Raw genomic sequence first — 19,041 nt, 5'->3', positions numbered from 1 at the left:
CAAATGCACTTATTTCCTGTTTGCACTGTATATCAATTTTGGATAAAATGCTACCACTTACAGCTGTGATTTTTGGCCCTCTTAGTCACCCTCCGCTGAGCAGGTGCAGAGAATTCTTCCCATCAATGAAAAATAAAAGTGTTGTTAGTGTTTAAAGAATGTTGAGAATCTCTCTCCTGTCAATCACGCCATGAAGGCCACACCTTTTCTAGTGGGACGGGGAGGGGGTTCTAAAACCTGGAAGTGCGGGTGTGGCTCAGTCTCTGCATGATGGGGGAGGGAGAGGTCACGACTGTCTGAGCTGTGAAGCGACTGAACACACTGAATGTCAACTGAATTGCGAGTTTGGTGTTTTGTGTGGTTTTATGGTGGTTTCACCCTGCATGAAATGGTATGAAGCTGCATTTGAATTTGGTGGCCTTGCACCCTGCTTGAAATGGAATGAAACTGCACTTGAATTTGGTGGCCTTGCACCCTGCTTGAAATGGAATTTCAAGGATTAGCCATGAGAACTGCCAGCCCACCAGCTGTGAGTGAGCTGCCAGCAGATCAGGCTTGAGGGACTGAGCTGCAACCCCAAGAACCTATACCAGTGCTCCAAAAAGCCCCCCCACTGGCCACCAATATTGGAATTGGTGGAGATATGGAATATTGCGTCGGGGGACCAGCCCTCCCGTGTGAACATGGGACCCAACAGTTAAATCTTATATCTCAGTTTAAGAGCCTATGTCCTCATGTTTTTGATTCCTCTACCCTGGGTGAAAGACTCCATGCATTCACCCTATCTAATCCCCTCATGATTTTGCACACATCTACAAGATCAACATCTGGAATATTTTTATATTATTAGCAGGAGATTGCTTTTGGTTAAATTTGCTAAAAAGCTTTATTACTGTTCTTAATCTGAGGGACAAAAAAAGTACCAAGTTATAGCTAGGCCTGGCAATGTCCCAGTGAGAAGGGTTCAGACTCGAGTTGTCACCAATCCATGTTCCTCCTGTCTCCGGCACTTTAATTCATCATCAGATCTGTGGAGACTTGGCACCTGATCACAGTTCTCCAATAGACGACTCAAGAACCAGAAAACATAAGTTTAAGAGGGGGGAATTGTAGAGTCTTGACCCAAAGCACAAATACTGATTTCTCTAATTTTAAGTAACCCTCTCTCTCCATCGCTCCCCCACCCTGGTCCTCCAACTAGTTTCACTGTCGTCCTGCTTAGTTTCACTGTTCGTACCCCCTCGTTATCACCGCTTCCACAGCCAACAATGGACCATTGTGGGCTCCATCTTTCCTTGATCACCCCTGCCTGCCTCGATTTGTTCTTTTCATACCGATCATTCTTTTGTTATCTGTACATTTCTCGTTTCCCTCCCCCGACTCTGTCTGAAGAAGGGTCTCAACCCGAAAGGTTACCCATTCCTTTTCTCCAGAGATCGTCACTTTTTTTTTCTATGGCACATTTAAAAAAACAACTCTCGTTGACCAAAGTGCTTTACATTGGTGGAGGTACAAACGTTATACAACATTGGTTCATAGATTAAGTACATACATACATATAGCCCTCCCACAGAGGAAGTCAAGAAAGGCTTGAGAGTAAAGATGAGTTTAAAGTCTCGATTTAAAAGAGTCGATGGAGGGGGTAGTTCTGATGGGAAGAGGGATGCTGTTCCACAGTCTAGGAGCTGCAACTACAAAGGCGCGGGCGCCCGAGCTTATGCCTAGACCGCAGGATGTTCAGTAACCCCAAGTCGGCCGACCTGAGGGACCTGGAGGTGGTGTGGTGGGTAAGTAGACTTTTGATGTAGGTGGGGGCAAGACCGTTAAGGGCTTTGTAAACATAAAGAAGGATCTTGAAATTTATACAGAACCGCACAGGGAGCCAGTGGAGAGAAGCCAGAATCGAGGTGATGTGGTCCCTTTCTCGGGTGCCTTTTTCTGCCTGTGCTGCCTCTGACCCGCTGAGTTCCTCCAGCATTTTATGTCCATCTTTGATGTAAACCAGCATCTGCAGTTCCTTCCAACACATCACCTGCCCATGTTCTCCAGAGATGTTTCCTGACTTGCAGAGTCACTCCAGCACTTTAAGCCCTTCCTTTATATAGATTCAAATGCCATTTCAAAATTATAATTGTATCTGCCTTGACAGCTTCCTCTGGTAGCTCATTCCTGACACAGATGACCCTCTGAATGAAAAGGTTGACCCCGAGGCCCCTCTTAAATATTTTTCCTCTCATTTTGAAAGTAGGAGTCACTGCAAACTCAAATTTGAGGACAAGTTGAACTGCACAAGTTGAAGCACACGCAGATCAATAAACATTAAAAAAAAAGGAATGCGGTTGTTTGAACAGCAAGATCATGAAGCCTTTTCCTTTTGTACTCAAAGGGAACCCGCATAAATTGTAATTGTAATTGTAATTGTAAATCTTTATTGTCATTTCCTGAGTATTCGCATACTCAGAGGAAACAAAAAAACGTTTCTCAACCAGTGTCCGTTCAGTTTTCGTTACAAAATAAATAGCAATTAAAAAAAATTAAGAACAGTCTGAAGGAATAGACAATGCTGGAGTAATTCAGCGGGAGAGGTAGCAAGCATCTCTGGAGAAGAAATGTGACGCTTCGGGTCAAGACTCTTCTTCCCGAGGTCTAAAGAAGGGTCCCGACCTGAAACGGCGCCTGTCCATTCTCTCCACAGACGCTGTCCGATCCATTGAGTTCCTCCAGCACTGTGCCCTTAAGTACAGAACAGTTACTACAAGAATATGTAACAAAGTACAGCGTAAAGAAAGTCATTTCCCAGGAACACAGTTTGGAAGTGGGAACAAAATCTGTTACAGTTCAGCAATAACTTATCAAAAGTTTATCTAAACTCTATCCAGTACAAACTAAAAGTCAAGGGTGTTTAATATTCATATGTAGCAACAACACAATAATGAAATTCCCACTTGCTGCAGTTCAGCAGGCCTGCAGAGACAACGCCATGCATAGAAAACAGAAAAATAAATAGTAACCATAATAGTGAAAAAGAGATTGGTAATGCAACCAAAGACCGGAGAACCACGTCTCAGTTTCTCCCTTGATGTACGTTCTATTCTTGTATAATTACAGTCCACTTCTATTAATGCAAGGCAGTTTCTTCTTTGCTTCTGTGATTTAGTTCAAGCTATTTTAGCAAACAAGTTAAGTGTTTATCTTACAAGAGGAAACCACAAAAATATGGATTCCACCCCATCAAAATTCTGTGGCATCAACTCGACACCAATCACCCCCTTTAACTTCTATACGGTTTCCATTTATCAGTGGGGCAGCAAACAGGACAAACACTAATTTGGAAATGAGAATCTGCATATGCAGGTTTAAACAAAAGGATCAGACAGCATTTCTGGAAAACATGAATAGCTGACGCCTTGGTTCTGAAAAAGGGTCGCAATCTGAAATGTCACCCATCCACGTTTTCCAGCGATGCTGCCTGACCTTTTTATCCAGAGATGCCGCCTGACCATGGATCAGAAATGCCAAGTTACTTCAGCACTTTCTGGCCGAAAACTAAACAAGATAGATCTTGCTCAAGTTAATGTAATCTGACACCAATCCCATTCTCCTCAACTCATTGATTAGGCACTGGACCAGAGTGAATGCTTCCAGCCACTTGCAACCCAATCTTCTTATTTTACACACACTGCTACAGCACTCATGGGACACAGGCAATTAGCAATTAAAAGCTTCTATCATCTTAAATTAATACCAATGTCTGGCAGAAGAAACTAAGAACAAAACTTGCAGAAGGGCGAAATAGGAGTTAAACTGTATTATAGACACAGAATGCTGGAGTAACTCAGCATTTCGGATCCATGGTCAGGCGGTAACTCTGGATAAAAAGGATGGGTGACGTTTCGGGTCAGAAGCCTTCTTCAGACTAAAGAAGGGCCCCGACCCGAAACCTCACCCATCCTTTTTCTCCAGAGCTACTCCAGCATCTTGTGTCTATCTTTGGGATAAACCAGCATCTGCACTTCCTTCTACACATTTAAACTGCATTGTCTAGTGAAGTAAATAACTAACATTTTAACCACTAGTCTTGTGCTCAAAAAAGCAGTCAATGTCATTGCCCTTAAATCCCCTCACCTGTTTTATGGGTCTTCCCGCAAACTAGGGTGCAGCCCCAATCTTTCAAACTCTCACATTGCACACCTTGGACTTTTGATCAGAACGATGCAATGTTACGACGATATATTCTGCACTCTGGGATTTGTCTTAGTGTAGTTGAGAGATACAGGGTGGAAACAGACCCTTCAGCCCATGGAGTCCACGTCGACAAGCTGTCACACCAAACATTATTCTACACATGACGGACAATTTACAATCTTTACTGAAGCCAATTAACCTACAAATCTGCACATCTTTGGAATGTGGGAGGAAACTGGAACAACCTGTAAAACCCATGCAGGCCATGGGGAAAACGTGCAAAATCTGTACAGACAGCACCCGTAGTCAGGATTGATCACAGGTCTCTGGCGCTGTCAGGTAGTAACTCTACCGCTGCGCTGCCGCCCTGTCCTGCCACTCTCTGATATATTTGTGTGTGGTTTGATTGTACTCATTCTATTATCGGTTTCAAATGGATAGCATGCAAGTATATAGTTTTCCACTGTGTCTTGGTGCACATGACAATAATAAAACCATACCAATAATGAAAACCCAGAGAATAACCTCCTCTGGCATCCAAAGCTTTTCTAACAAATAACTATTGTGGAAGTATGTATTTATTATGGACTGGATGTGAACTGCAAAAATAAAATTCTTACTTGCTGCAGCTGAACAGTCATATTAGACACAACAGCAGCTAGACAATAAATTAATCAGTTGTTCGGTGTAAACTAGACCATGATAGTGCAAACTCCAGACTACATACATCGACCATGGTTGTGTCAAGGGCAATGTGGCTTGGCAAGGCTGACTTGGTTGAGGTAGGGTTGCGGGTGGGGTTGTGCAGGGTGCTTCAAGAACCCGATGGGAAGAAGCTGCTATTGAACCTGGAGCTGATGAATCTAAGGCTCCGGCACCTTCTAAAGGACCCATCTTCAGAAAGGTGATGAGAAGGAAGTTCTTTAATAAATACATAATAATTTTATTTATAGAGCACTTTAAAAACAAACATAGCTGCAACAAAGTGCTGTACATCACTAATCATTGACAAAAAAGTTAATACACACCGAAAATAACAATCGAAAGAAATAGTAGGAAAAGACATGTAAAATAAAGAAACATCAAAAACACCACAAACAGAAGCAACGCCTCAGGCATGGTCAAAAGCCAGGGAGTACAAATGTGTTTTAACACTGGATTTGAAGATGGACAGTGAGGGGGCCTGTCTGATGTGCAGCGGCAGGGTGTTCCAGAGTGCCGGAGCAGCAACAGAGAAGGCTCTATCCCCTCTGAGCCTCCGACTAGACCTCGGTACCTCCAGGAGCAGCTGACCAGCTGACCTGAGGGACCGGGCAGGAGCGTATGGGTGGAGCAGCTCAGAGAGGTAAGGCGGGGCGAGCCCATTCAGAGATTTAAAAACAAATAACAGTATCTTAAAATGAACTCGAAAGTGCACCGGGAGCCAGTGTAGGGAGGCCAGAATTGGCGATATGTGCTCCCTCTTTCGAGTCCCTGTTAAAAGGCGAGCAGCAGCATTCTGAACCAACTGGAGACGAGCCAGTGAAGAACGAGCAACACCAAAATAGAGTGCGTTACAGTAATCCAGCCTAGATGTAATAAAGGCATGGATTACTGTCTCAAAATGCTGCCGCTCGAGAATGGGCTTCACCTTCGCCAGCTTCCTTAGGTGAAAGAAGCTGGACTTAACCACCGCGCATATTTGGCGATCTAATTTAAAGTCACTGTCCATCCTAAAACCCAGGTTCACAACTGTTGGCTTCACGTACCTTGACAATGGACCTAAATCAACAAATGGAGGTTCATGGCAGCCATTGGGATCAAATAAAATCACCTCTGTCATTTTTTCATTAAATCCAAGAATGTTTAGGGCCAACCAGGACTTAATGTCATCAAGACAAGACAGAAGCGATTTTACAGAAAAGGCGTCTTCCCCCCCTCAGCGGCAAATAAAGCTGGGTATCATCTGCATAACAGTGGAAAGAGATGCCATGCTTTCTAAGGATGGAACCCAGAGGAAGTATGTACAGCGAGAAAAGCAGGGGCCCCAGAATCGAACCCTGTGGAACCCCATATGACAGGGGAGCGGAAGAGGATTCAAACCTAGCAAGGCTAACACACATGGTTCTGCCCGCCAGATAGGACCTGAACCATCCCAGGGCACTGCCACAGATGTATTCACCACCCTTTAGTCAGAGGGTGGTGAATACATTGCCTGTTTCATTGAGGGGAATCAAGGAGATTGACGATGGGAGATGAGTGTACAGAGGGGAAAGGAGCAGGGTGACTGGGGGATAGCAGGAGTAGTGGTAGTGCAGAGGTTGGGATGGGGAGGAGAGGGAAGGGGAGGGAGAGGTGGCCCAGGAATGAGAGAGGATATAGCGTGGGGTGCATAGCTTAAAATTAGATGCTCAGTCAGTTCTATAAGGAAACACATCGTGAGGAGAGGAAACGATTGTACCTGGAGAAGTTAAAAATTAACGCGTTCACTAAAGAGAGAAGTTGCATTACCACATCGTGTGTTAAAGAGGAAACAGGAGGCGACGCCTGATGTTATGGAACGCAGAACCCATTACTCAGTGTTCACAGCACGCATGGATCAGATGGCATGATCAGTACTGACGAGGAAGAAGAACAAGAGGGTGGTTCAGTGGCAGAGCTGCTGCCTCAGTGCCAGAGACCCCGGTTCGATCCAGACTATGGGTCCTGTCTGTACGGAGTTTGTACATCGTGGGTTTTCTCTGGGTGCTCCAGTTTCCTCCCACATTCCAAAGACGTACAGATTTGTTGGTTAATTGGCTTCAGTAAAATTACAAATTGTCCCTCGTGTGTGTAGGATAGTGCAGGTGTACAGGGATCGCTGGTCGGTGTGGACTCGGTGGGCCGGAGTGCCTGTTTCCACCCTGTATCTCTGATGTCTTAAGAAAGAGATGCAAGAAAAGAAAATGGACAAAGGAATGTGGAGAGAGGAAAGGAAGTAACAACAGAGGAAGATTTAAGAAAGTGAGATACAAGAGATGGCAAATGCTGGAATCTTCAGCAAAACACAAAGTGCATCGTTTTCTAACCTCTCTTTGCATGTGCAGGGCACACAGTGTTGGACTCTCGTCTCATCCTCCTTCCAATTGTCTTGAGGGCCGTGTGTGCGTCACAAGTGGCACTGACCACACACACGGAGGATCTAACTTTGAGAACTCCTCTCAATGCCAACCATGCAAGACTCAGTCTGAAGAAGGGTCTCGACCCAAAAGGTCACCCATTCCTTCACTCCAGAGATGGTGCCTGTCCTGCTGAGTTACTCCAGCTTTTTAGTCTATCTTCAGTTTAAAACGGCATCTGTATTTCCTTCTTACACAAAGACCTTGGAGCTTAGTGGCAAGTTCTTATGTTAAAGCATTTGGCTGAAGAGTTTTAAATGGGCAGCACAGTGGCACAGCTGGAGGATGTGTGCTAACTAATGCAGTACTGCAGAAGCTGGAACATACGCACCACCAGACTCAGGAACAGCTTCTTCCTCAGTTATCTGGCTTCTGAATGGTCCTTTCATGAGCTTGGGTACCAATGCACCTCTATTCCATTGCAGACTGGACTTTGACTCTGATGCGCCACAATGCTGAGAACCATATTCTGCACTCTGTATTTTCCCCATTACTCTACCTATTATACTTTGATCTGATTTTATCCAGGTATGGCATATCTGATCTTGTTAGTTTAGTTTGGAGATAGAGGGCAAAAACAGGCCATTCGGCCCACTGTGTCCATGTTGTCCAGTGACCCCCGCACACCAACACTATCCTTCACACACCAAGGCAACTTACAAATTTTACCAAGTCAATTAGCCCACAAACCAACATGTCTTTGGAGTGTGGGAGGAAACCAGGAGAAAACCCACAGGGCCAGAGCCATCCTCCACGACACAGGCTAGAATCTCATTGCAACTCAACCATGTAACTTTCTCAAACCCACTGGCGTTCAGGACAATGCAAGACAAGCAGTTGCCTGACCCGCTGAAGTTTGGGCAGCATCGCTAAGGAGAAACACAGAGTTAACGTTTAAGGTCGATGTCCTTTCACACTGACTCCAAGCGGGCAGGTGGGCATGGGAATCTCACAGAGGGGGACAGTGTTTCCCTACACCTCCACCCCAAACTCTGAATACGGCAATCAGCGGTAGGGACCAGACACAGCCTGCAGTGGAGGAGCGGTGGAGGACACCAATCGTTACACTTGGCCAGGTCGACCCTGCAACGGACCTTCACGGCAGGTCAAGAACCCTGCACTTACAAACTGGGACTGGAAAACGGCATCAAAACTGGCAGTCCAGTCTGAAAAATGGTCTTGACCCGAAACGTCACACATTCCTTCTCTCCAGAGATGCTGCCTGTCCCACTGAGTTACTGCAGCTTTTTGTGTCTATCTTCAGTTTAAACTAGCATCTGCACATCCTTCTTACGCACACGGCCCTGTATACTGTCTCAGTGAACTGTTGCTGAACACTTGTACTGTATCTGAGAAGTTTATGCAAAATATTTCTGAGTGTTTATTTACAATATGTACTGAACTGTATGCAAAAATGAATTTCACTGTACCTTGGCACATGTTCAAATGAAGTAGCATTGTACTCCAATTTCATCATTCCTTTCCACAGTTCACAGATAACCGCAAGAAATCTGCAGCGGATCGTCAGTGCCATACGTTTTGACAGCACAATAAGAGAGTTTAAAAGGTCTAGAATAGCAGATTCAATTTTAAGCAAAGATATTTAAGCATGTCATCCGGTCGGGAGAGCCACGTTTGAGAAAACTAAAATAAAAAGCAGAAGGTTGGAAGAAGTCTCTTAGATAAGAGCAATTGCAATAGACCTTTGCCATTAGCTCTTTGCGAAAAATAAACAAACACAAATTACGATTCATGGATTAAAATTGGTAGAAATCTTATTAGGTACAGGATGGACCAGAGTATAAAAATAGACCAGTTTAAACAAAACCGCTCATAAACTGATTGGCCCAATTCTGTGTAGCAAAGATGGTGACCGAGTCAGACGATTGAGTCTCTGCATTCTGGTCCCAGAAGTGGATCTGTAATCACTCAATATAAATCACCCCACTTTTAAACCACGACTCCATCAGCAGCATTTCTTAAACATTATTCCCCTCATCCTGTATCTATACACTGCAGACGGCATGAATGCAATCACGTATAGTCTTTAGGCTGACTGGATAGCACTCAACAAAAAGCTTTTCAATGTACCTTGGTGCAAGTGACAATAATCTAAACTTGCATAACATTCTCGGAATGACCCCAAGAACAAATGTAATCACCTCGGGTTTCTTCCTAAAACATAGCAGGGTCTCGACCCAAAACATCACCTAGCCATGTGTAGGAAGGAATTGCAGATGCTGGTTTAAACTGAAGATAGCCAATAAAAAGCTGGAGTAAGTCAGCGGGTCAGGCAGCATCTCTGGAGAAGAGAATAGGTGATGTTTCAGAGTGCTGGAGCAACTTAGCGGGTCTGGCAGCATCTATGGAGAGACGGAATGGGTGACGTTTCGGGCGGAGACCCTTCTTCAGAGCCGATTCATGTTCTCCACAGGTGTTGCCTGGCCCGCTGAGATAATCTTGCATTCTGCACCCTTTTATTCTCGTCTCCCCCCCCCCTCCCCTCATCAAATGTTGACAAGCTCAACGTAAAATGTATCCCCCGATCTGAAATGTATATGGCCACAGTCAATAGCAGCTTCTAGTTTAGTTTAGAGATACAGCACGGGAACAGGCCCGTTGGCCCACCGAGTCCGCACCGACCAGCGATCCCCGCACACTAACACCACCCCACACTCACTAGGGACAATTTACATTTATACCAAACCAATTAACCTACAAACCTGGAGGAAGCCGAAGATCCTGGAGAAAACCCACGCGGTCACGAGGAGAACGTACAAACTCCATATAGACAGCACCAGTAGTCAGGATCAAACACGTGTCTGTGGCACAGAAAGCGCTGTAAGGCAGCACCTCCAACACTGTACCACCGTGCAGCCCCGCACTAGATATTTCTAGTATCGGAAATATCTTAATGACATTAATCTCTCACTGGCAAAATTAAAGACATGACTGACTTACTAAGTGAATGCATTTTTAAAAAGGACAGTGAAGGAGCAACTCAGTGGTTCATGCAGCATCCCTGGAGAACATGGATCGGGTAGTTATCCTTCTATAGACAGAATTAATTTTACACCTTTTAAATATTTCACCACTGTGATATTTTAAACATTTACTCTCTAAACAAAAACAATGGTAATTTTAGGCTTACAGAAAACCCTTGTTCGAAACTCAAATCCATCAGAACATTGTGGTAGGCACACCTGTGGCTACCTTGAAGAAGTTCCCCTCCACTCGGACAGTTCTGCAACACTTTCCCCCATGGCTCCACCTCTGTGCCTGACCCACAAAGTCACCCATCCTTTTTATCCCGAGATGCAGCCCGACTTGCCAAGTTACTCCAGCACTTTGGTATAATATGAACCTGGAGTTCTTTGTTTCTGCATTAAAACATTTTGATACCAGGCAGTATCTCTTTGACACATTACACCAATCCATTAGAGCAAACCCTTCTACAATAGCCATCAGACGGGATTTAAGACAAAGTAATTCCTAAATAACAGCACATAAAACATCATAGTACATGCGCGCGCGCGCACACACACACACAGTTATGTGTACACACATATACATATATGCACAGAATGACAGGCAGTATCACTGGAGATAAGAAATGGGTGACGTTTCGGGTCGAGACCAAGAAAGGTCTCAAGTCGAAACGTCACCTAGTCCTTTCCTCCAGCGATGCTGCCTGTCCCGCTAAGTTACTCCGGCACTTTGTGTCTATCTTCAGTGTATAACCAGTATTTGCAGTTACATGTGCACACATACATGTAGTTACATGTACATACGTAACTATATCTATCTATACGTACACATATATATATATCGGAGGTACACAAAAATGCTGGAGAAACTCAGCGGGTGAAGCAGCATCTATGGAGCGAAGGAAACAGGCAACGTTTCAGGCCGAAACCCTTCTTCAGACCGATAACTGTATGTGTGTGCGTACATACATACATATACATATATACACACACACACACAAATATATACACACACACATACATATATACATACACACACATTTATTTCCCTTTGTACTCCACAATTTGAGATTTGTAATAGAAAAAAAATAAAAAAATCACATGTGGTCCAAGTGCATTGTCAGATTTTAATAAAGGCCATTTTTATACATTTTGGTTTCACCATGTAGAAATTACAGCAATGTTTATAAATAGTCCCCACCAATTCAGGGCACCATAATGTTTAGGATACAGCAATGTCATGTAAATGAAAGTAGTCATGTTTAGCATTTTGTTGCATATCCTTTGCATACAATGACTGCTTGAAGTCTGCGATTCATGGACATCACCAGTTGCTGGGTGTCTACTCTGGTGATGTTCTGCCAGGCCTGTATTGCAGCCATCTTTGGCCTTTGCTTGTTTCAGAGGCTAGTCCCCTTCAGTTTTCTCTTCAGCATATAAAAGGCATGCTCAATTGAGTTCAGATCGGGTGATTAACTTGTCCACTCAAGAATTGACCATTTTTTAGCTTTGAAAAACTCCTTTGTTTCTTTAGCAATCTGTTTGGGATCATTGTTTAAGAGGGAACTGCAGATGCTGGAGAATCGAAGGTTACACAAAAAAGCTGGAGAAACTCAGCGGGTGCAGCAGCATCTATGGAGCGAAGGAAATAGGCAACGTTTCGGGCCGAAACCCTTCTTGAACCCTAGTTTGGGATCATTGTCTTGCTGTAGAATGAACCGCCGGCCAATGAGTTTTGAGGCATTTGTTTGAACTTGAGCAGATAGGATGTGTCTATACACTTCAGAATTCATTATGCTACTATCATCAGCAGTTGTATCATCAATGAAGATAAGTGAGCCAGTACCTTCAGCAGCCAAACATGCCCAGGCCATAACACTCCCACCCTCGTGTTTCACAGATGAGTTGGTATGCTTTGGATCTTGGGCAGTTCCTTCTCCCCTCCATATTTTTCTCTTGCCATCACTCTGATACAAGTTAATCTTCGTCTCAACTGTCCACGACCTCTTTCCAGAACTGTGGTTGCTCTTTTAAGTACTTCATGGCAAACTGTAACCTGGCCATCCTATTTTTGCAGCTAAGCAGTGGTTTGCGTCTTGCAGTGTAGCTACTGGATGTCTGCTCATGAAGTCTTGTGCGGACAGTGGTCATTGACAAATCCACACCCGACTCCTGAAGAGTGTTTCTGATCTGTCGGACAGGTGTTTGGGGATTTTGTGTAGGAAAGACCTGCAGAGCCTAGTTTAAATCGAAGGTCGACACAAAATGCTGGAGTAACTCAGCGGGTGAGGTAGATTATCTCTGGAGAGAAGGAATGGGCAACATTTCGGCAGTGTTTCCACTTTGAAGGAAATTACCTGAAATTCGACAAATTCTGATTGTCTTTGGGTAATTTTAGGGAAATTTTCCGGCCCAGTAAGTCTTCCCCAACTAAGCAAATGCGACTGCCGCCCCAACTGCGCACGCGCGGATACAAGGGCCCACTGCGCACGCGTGGGGAGACACGAAGGGGCCGCGGGATGATTTTGGGGGAAAAAGTACGTACCTGTATATTTACGACCACCTGCGCAGTTGAGGGAGGCCCGTCAGCCGCGTCACAATAGAAAATGGTGCTGGTGAGGAGGTAGGGACGCCGTCTCCCTGCGCATGTGCAGTGGGCCCAGTATCCGTGTGTGAGCAGTTGTGGCGGCAGTCGTACATACGCCGTTGGGGAAGGCTTACAGGGCCGGGAAATACCATCAAATTCCAGCTAACGAAATTCTATTTCAGGTAATTTATTTTTGAGGTGTGGAAGAATTAGGAAACGAGGGTTCCCCTCTTCCATTATAGATGAATTTCCTTCTTCAGACTGATGTCAGGGGAGGGGGCGGGACAAAGATAGAATGTAGGTGGAGACAGATGGAGAGGGAAAGCAAGGGCTATCTGAAGTTGGAGGTCAATGTTCATACCACTGGGGTGTAAATTACCCAAGCGAAATACGAGATGCTGCTGCTCCAATTTGCGCTGGGCCTCACTCTGGCCATGGAGGAGGCCCAGGACAGAAAGGTCAGATTCGGAATGGAAGGGGGAGTTGAAGTGCTGAGCCACTGGGAGATCAGGTAGGTTAAGATGGACTGAGCAGAGGAGTTCAGAGAAATGATCGCCGAGCCTGCGCTTGGTCTCGCCGCTGTAGAGAAGTTGACACCTAGAACAGCGGACACAGTAGATGAGGTTGGAGGAGGTGCAAGTGAACCTCTGCCTCACCTGGAAAGACTGTTTGGGTCCTTGGATGGAGTCGAGGTGGGAGGTAAAGGGACATGTGTTGCATCTCCTGCGGTACCTGAGACCTGCGGTGGTTTGGGTGGGAAGGGACGAGTTGACCAGAGAATTTCAGAGGGAATGGTCTCTGCGGAAAGCAGAAAGGGGTGGAGATGGGAAGACGTGGCCAGTAGTGGGATCCCATTGGAGGTGGCGAAAATTTTGGAGGAATATATGTTGTAAGCGACGGCTGATGGGGTGGAAGGCGAGGACAAGGGGGGGGGGGGGGACTCTGTCCTTGTTTTGAATGGGGGCAGGGGGAGCAAGAGCAGAGGTGTGGGATATCGAGGAGACCCTAGTGAGAAATTCATCTATAATGGAAGAGGGGAACCCTCGTTTCCTAAAGAATTCGGACATCTCAGATGCCCTGGTTTGGAAAAAAATCTCATTCTGAGCACAGATTTGGTGTAGACAGAGGAACTGGGAGTAGGGGATAGAGTCTTTACAGGAAGCAGGGTGGAAGAAGTGTAGTTAAGATAGCTATGGGAGTCAGTAGGTTTGTAGTAGGATTGGACCAGTGGGGTGGGGTGGGGGGAGAGGAAGGAAGGAGTCGAGGTATGTGGAAATTAATTTGGTGGGACATGAACAAGCAGAAACAATGGGTCTGCCAGGACAGTTATGTTTGTGGATTTTGGGGAGAAGATAAAATTGGGCCGTGCGGGGCTGGGGAATGATAAAGATGGAGGTTTTAGAGGGCAGAGCCGGAAGTGATGGTCAGTAATGGTGCTTGAGATTAAGGCCTGGTGCTCATCTGTGGGGTCATCGTCCAAGGATAAGTAGGAGGAGGTGTCTGAGAATTGTCGCCTGGCCTCAGACTGGTAGAGGTCAGCGCGCCAGACTACCACGGCACCTCCCTTGTTGTCGAGGTTGCTGCAGTGTGAGTGGAGGGCTGTTCGTTCAGGGGGGAAAGGTTAGAGTGAGTAAGGGGAGTGGAGAGGTTGAGGTGGTTGATGTCCCGCCGGCAGATGGAAATGAAAAGTTCCAAAGAAGGTGGATGGCATCCAATGGAGTCCAAGAGGAGGGGTCCATTGGAGACGGGGTCATCACTGGGTGGTGAGGACTTTTTCCCATAGAAAAAGGCCTAGTGGCAGACGCAACAGAAGAGTGGAGAGGTGTCTACCTGTTTGGGATTTTTCTTTATTAGAGAGAATTCTTCTGTCAATAGCTTCCTTGGCCTGCCAGTCCCTTTGCGATTAGTAAGCTCACCAGTGCTTAATAAACAGTTAATTTTGGTAAGTCTAAGCCAGTGGTTCCCAACGTGGGGCGTACGCCCCACAGGGGGGCAATTTGATTTTTAAGGGGGGCAATTGAGCGCGACTGAGGAGGTCTGGGTCCAAATTTTCGATTTTAATTTTTTTGGATTTTCCATCAGGTAAACATATGTAGTTTATGTTTCAGATGTTATTTTGAGTAAATATTTTTTTGGGGGTAAAAAAGGTATTTATTGTGTAGTTAATACATAATCACCGCGCCATCGCTCTTCATGCACGTCGCACGAAGCGCGCGAGGTCATGGGAGAACCTTATTTATTGAATTGGATTTAGAAGTTCACTTTTTAAATGATAAGAATTATATATCACCACATGGGGGGGGGGGCATCAGGATTTTAGAGGTGATTAGGTGGGGCATGGTCAAAAAAAGGTTGGGAAGCACTGGTCTAAGCTTTGGCTGATGTGTCTTAGCAGTTTTATTCTTGTTTCTTAGTCTCTTAATGGCTTGTTTCATTTGCACAATTTTGGTCCTCATGTTGATAAACAGTAATAAAAGTTCCCAATGGTGATGAAAAGACTGGAGGAAAGACTAGGTGCTGAGAGCTCTCTTATACCTGCATTAAGGAGGCAATTAAACACACGTGGGCAACTACAAAGACCTGTGAAGCCATGTGTCCCAAACATTTTGGTGCCCTGAAATGTGGGGACTATGTGTAAACACAGCTGTAATTTCTACATGGTAAAACCACAATGTATAAAAAAGGCTCTTAATAAAATCTGACAATGTGCACTTTAACCACATGTGATTTTTTCTATTACAAATGTCAATTTGTGGAGTACAGAAGCAAATAGATAATTGATGGGTCTTTGTCCCAAACATTATGGCAGGCACTGTAAAAGAGGTAGATTTAACTGCATGCATCTTGGAACTGGATTCAGAGTAGCCGAACATCATCCCATAATCAGATGATACTAAGGCCACTGACAAACAACTCTCCACCCGGAGGCAAACTAATAATTTAACTTTTTAAAGCCAGGTGAAACATGCCAATTTTTCCCAACATCCTGAAATTACGCAAAACATATTTGTGGGCAGACACCAAAACAGGAGGAATTCGACCGGGACATCGAAGTTAATGTGACATTTGGGGAAAAAATATTTAAACAGCCTCTCCCGTGTTGACAGCAAGAAAATAAATACCATTTCAAATACGCTGCAAAATCCAGCTGAGAAAAGTCCCTCAACGCCAGTCATAAATTAAAACAAACTTAACTGGTTTACATATTTTTAAAAACAAGCGACTTCAGCACGAAAGAAAAGTTTCCTCGCCGACCAAACGGCCACAAAAAGTAACCCGTTAGAAGAGCCCCGAGCCACTTCGTGCAAATCACTTTCCAGTGTTTGTTTTCTTTAGCGCTCTGAACTGCTGACTCTAACTGGCTCCGCCACTGCAGAAGCGCATACGATAGCATACATTAGCAAGCAAGGCAGCGAACTTAAAATAAAAGCGCTCTCAGCTTCACAAAACCTCGGGCGTGCAAGTCTATTAACGCTCACCGGCGGAGCCGTCCCCCCTCGGGGCCACTGGAGCGATGTATGTCTGTCTCTCTCTTTTTCTCACACACACTTTTTCTCTCTCTCTTTCCTTCTCTCTCACACACCAACTCACACACTCTCCCTCTCTCTCGCTCACACACTCACTCTCTCACCTCAGCGCTACACTGTATCCAGTCGCCATCTTCCAGTGTATCCACAAAAGGGGGCCGTCACTTCCGGGCAACAAGCCCAGGTTTGGGTGGAGGGAAGGAGAGGAGAGGGGGGAGAGAGAGCCCCTTTAAACACCCGCACCGGGCCATGGACGGGGACGCGGGCAGTTGCAGCAACAGTTAGAGGGGCGATGGAATCCAGAGCAACCCAGCGTTCCGAGAGAACAATGGGGGGAGGTTCCAATGGAACGCTGAGACAGGGGTCAAATGGATACTGTTGGTCACGTGGACACTGTTGTACACACGGGCACGAATGTACACATGGACACCGTTGTTCACATGGGCACCATTATACACACGGGCACTATTGTCCACACGGACATTATTGTACACATGGATACAATTGCACACACTGACACTATTGTACACAGGGACGCTGTTGCACACATGGACACTATGTACATTCGGGCACTGTTGTACACATGGTCACTATTTACACACGGACGATATTGCACACATGGACACTATCGTACACAGGAACACTATTGTACAAACATACTATAACACACATCAACACCATTGCACACACATATACAATACAATACTGTTTATTGTCATTTGAACCTCAAATTAAGTTCAAACAAAATTTGGTTTCTGCAGTCATACAACAAGAAGAAACAATTAACAAGACGCACAATTAACACAATTTACACAAACATCCATCAGAGTGAATCTCCTCCTCACTGTGATGGAAGGCAAAGTCATTGTCTCTCCCCTGTTTTCCATTCTTCTCCCGATGTTAAAGCCCCCGGCAGGCGATGTAAGGCCCTGCTCCGGGTCTTGATGTTGGAGCCCCCGGCGGGCGATGGCAAGTCCCGCGGCCGTTAAAGGGCTGTAAGGCCCCGCTCCAGGTCATTTTCAACCCCACAATTCGGGCGGGAGAAGTTGCCGTTGCGGGAGCTCCGAAAAGCGGTCTCCCACCAGGGACCCACGAGCTCCCGATGTCACCGTCCACCGGCTGGAGCCTCCGAGCTCCGAAGTCGGGTCACGGCCGAGCACCACCACAGCTCACCACGCACTGAAGCCGGCCAGTTCCACGATGGTGAGTCCGCAGGCTCCGCAATTTGAGCCCCCAGGTCGTTCTGGTTGGAGGCTGTTCCACGGTGCTAGGCCCCCAACGACAACGGAGACCCGACAGGGAAAAGTTCGGGTCCCCCGTACACGGAAGAGATTTAAAAGTTCCCCCCCACATATACACAACTACAAACAATATATAAACTACAACCAAACTATACACTCAACAAGACAAAAATAAAAAGATGGATGGACTGCAGAGGCCGCTGCTGCGAGGCGCCGCCATTTTAAACTATACTATTGTACATATGGACACTATTGTACACATGGGCATATTGCACACACGGATAGTATTGTACACAAGGACGCTATTGTACACACATAGACTATTGCACACACGGACACTATTGTACATATGGACACTATTGTATATATGGACACTATTGTAGAAACTGACACTATTACACACAACACTATTACACACCGACACTATTTCACACATAGACACTGTTGCACACAAGGGCACTATTGTACACGTGGACACTATTGTACAGACATGGACACTATTGTACACATGAACACTTACACATATGGACACTAATGTATACAAGGGCACAATTGTATAGATGGACACTATGACACGCACGGACACTATTGTACACACGGACACTATTGAACACACGGACACTATTGGATACACGGACACCACTGTACACATGGACTATTGTACATACGGACACTAGTGTACACACGGACACTATTATACACATGGACACTTGCACATGTAGACTCTATTGTACACACGGACACTACTGTACACATGGACACTTGCACACGTGGACTCTATTGTACACACGGACACTACTCTACACATATACTATTACACACATGGACACTATTACACAAAAGGACACTGTTGAACAAACGGGCACTATTGCACACATGGACACTATTGTCCACACGGGCACTATTGTACACACAGACAATATTGTACACATGAACACATGCGTACTACATCCAGATTCAGATCCAGACATGGACACTATTGTACACACGGACACACTTGTACACTCAGGCACTGTTGTACACATGGATACTCTTGTACACATGGACACTATTGCACACATTGACACTATTGTACACAGGGATACTATTGTCCACACGGACACTATTGTACACATGGACATCATTGTCCACACATACACTATTGTACACAGGGACTCTATTGTACACACGGATACTACTGTACTGATTCATTGACATCAAGCAGCAAAGTTATTGGCAACCCGTTAGCCTCATCTTCTCCACGCAGAAGGAAGCATGATAAGTCTCCCTTAGGTTCCAGTAAACCTACTTCACCAACGAAATCTACCCAGAGTAGAATACGACTTATGATTTTGAACTGCCAAAGCATTTTTGGTAAAAAAGCAGCTTTTGCTAAAA

The 19,041-nt window shown here is 45.4% G+C and overlaps 2 protein-coding genes across 4 annotated transcripts in view; both read right to left on the bottom strand.

Moving 5' to 3' along the window:
• rps13 (ribosomal protein S13) overlaps window positions 1–19,041 on the bottom strand; it is a 319,891-nt gene that overhangs the window by 140,154 nt on the left and 160,696 nt on the right. The window lies entirely within an intron of this gene.
• Window positions 1–19,041, bottom strand: part of pik3c2a (phosphatidylinositol-4-phosphate 3-kinase, catalytic subunit type 2 alpha) — a 157,884-nt gene that overhangs the window by 110,397 nt on the left and 28,446 nt on the right. The window contains exon 1 of one of the 3 annotated variants that reach the window (XM_055649865.1): window positions 16,528–17,756. The exons of 1 other annotated variant lie outside the window; for it this stretch is intronic. The gene's annotated coding sequence lies outside the window, so the exon portion shown is untranslated. One more of the 3 variants, XM_055649866.1, reaches the window with a different exon arrangement.

The sequence above is a fragment of the Leucoraja erinacea genome, chromosome 18 (assembly GCF_028641065.1).
Source record: "Leucoraja erinacea ecotype New England chromosome 18, Leri_hhj_1, whole genome shotgun sequence".
Classification (NCBI taxonomy): domain Eukaryota; kingdom Metazoa; phylum Chordata; class Chondrichthyes; order Rajiformes; family Rajidae; genus Leucoraja; species Leucoraja erinaceus.
Note: the sequence above shows the minus strand (reverse complement) of the source record. Positions and strands in the feature narration are given on the sequence as shown.